The 2,118-nt window shown below is 38.4% G+C and overlaps 1 pseudogene; it reads left to right on the top strand.

Moving 5' to 3' along the window:
* The first annotated feature begins 568 nt into the window (after positions 1-568).
* Positions 569-1,207, top strand: LOC150057307 (large ribosomal subunit protein uL30 pseudogene; annotated as a pseudogene).
* Positions 1,208-2,118: the final 911 nt, after the last annotated feature.

Here is a 2,118-nt window from a genome sequence, read left to right as displayed (position 1 = left end):
TCAAACACCTAATGTGAGGAAAATGGAATGATTTAATAACAACCTCCATAAACAAAGATAGGTGAAGATAAAAACAAAGAGCAGTAGAGAAAGTAGAGGAAAAATTTTAAATGTAAGAACTAAAGTCAAGCCAGGTGCTAGCAGAATATGCCTGTAATCTTATATACTCAAGAGGCTGAAATCTTAAGATCACAGTTAGAAGTCAGAAAGTCCATGAGACTTTTGTCACCAATAAACTATTCAGAAAAAGCCTATAGTAGCTCTGTGGCTCAAGCAGTACAGACTAATGTCTTGAGCAAAAGAAATTAGGGACACTGCCAAGGTCCTGATTTTAAGCCCCAGGCCAACATATACTCATTCACATACCCACACACAAGTGCATGTGAATACACCAAAAAATTCTAATTTTTTTGTACTTCATACAAAAGCTGAATATATAAGCTTACCCTATAAACTAGCCACTAAAATCTTTACCATGTAACACACAAAAGTGTATATGTACTATATTCAAAAAAAAGTCTTAAAGCGAAGAAATTTCACTGAGCTGAAAATAAAGCACCTGAGAAACAAATGTGCCCAAAATATGCTTTGAAAGGCAAGGAGGAAGCTCATCTATGAGAAAGCTAAGTAATATCACAAGGAGGACCGGCAAATGTACAGAACTGAGATTCGAATGGCTAGAATGACCAGAAAAGCAGGCAATTTCTATGCACCTGAAGAGTCTAAATTGGCTTTTGTCATAAGAATCCAGGACATCAATGGTGTGAGTCCAAAAGTCCGTAAGGTGTTGCAGCTTCTTCCCCTTCGCCAGATCTTCAATGGCACCTTTGTGAAGCTCAATAAGGCTTCGATTAATATGCTTCGAATTGTGGAACCATATATTGCATGGGGGTACCCAATTCTGAACTCATCTGATGAGCTCATCTACAAGCTTGGTTATGGCAAAATCAATAAGAAGCGAATTGCCTTAACAGATAACGCTTTGATTGCTCGATCTCTTGGTAAATATGGCATCAGCTGCAGGGAGGATCTGATTCATGAGATCTCTACTGTTGGAAAATGCTTCAAGGAAGCAAATAATTTCCTGTGGCCCATCAAATGATCTTTTCCACGAGGTGGCAGGAAGGAGACCACCTACTTTGTAGAAGGTGGAGATTCTGGCAACAGGGAGGATCAGATAAATAGGCTTATTAGAAGCATCAAGTGAGGTGTCTGCCACGCTATTTTTGTAATTGGGTCTGTTAATAAACAGTGATGCTGAAAAACTAAAAAAAAAAAAAAAAAAAAAAAAAAAAAAAACAAGTCTTAGCATCTTTATTCAGGTGTGAGTCACCGCGCCCGGCTACTTCTGGGTTTTGAGTGATTAATTGGAGACAAGAGTCTCAGGGAAGCTAGGAGTGGTGGCTCACGCCTGTACTCCTAGTTACTCAGGAGGCTGAAATCTGAGGATTACGGCTCAAAGCCAGCCAGGCACAACAGGACCTGAGACTCTTATCTAGGATTAACTTTTAGAGAACGGGAAGTGGGGCTTGGCTCAAGGGTAGGATGTGCTGTAGAGCTCAGAGAAAATGCCCAGGCCCAGGTGGTAGCCTTGAGCTGAAAAGCTCAGGGACAATGCCCAGGCCAAGTTGAAGCCCCAAGACTCACAATCAATCAATCAATAAATAGAGTCTTGGGGACTTTTCTGCCTGGGCTGGCTTCATGGTCCTCAGACCTCAGCCTCCTGAGTACCTAGGATTATAGGCATAATCCACTGGTACCCAGCAAAATATTCCAAGTTTTAATATACTTAGCAGCCTTATAGGAACTTTGTGAAAGTCAAAGAGCTATATATTCATGATCTGAATGGTTTTCTAAATTCTATTGTACATGAATAAGCTCATTTGTAAATAGATAATAGAATTTCCTCATATGAGTTCAATTTTATAATATATTAGGCAATTAAATAAATTGTGAACACCTCTAGTTTATATGAAAATTCCATTATTTTGAAAATATTGTATAATATATTATTTTCTTGGATATCACCAAAATATGAAAGCATAGGTCAGTGTTGCTTTTTCATTATAGCCTTCTATAACAAAATGAATGAGTAATTGTTTTGATCAATATCTCTAG

The sequence above is a fragment of the Megascapheus bottae genome, chromosome 10 (genome assembly GCF_031878675.1).
Source record: "Megascapheus bottae isolate mThoBot1 chromosome 10, mThoBot2.hap1, whole genome shotgun sequence".
Classification (NCBI taxonomy): domain Eukaryota; kingdom Metazoa; phylum Chordata; class Mammalia; order Rodentia; family Geomyidae; genus Megascapheus; species Megascapheus bottae.
Note: the sequence above shows the minus strand (reverse complement) of the source record. Positions and strands in the feature narration are given on the sequence as shown.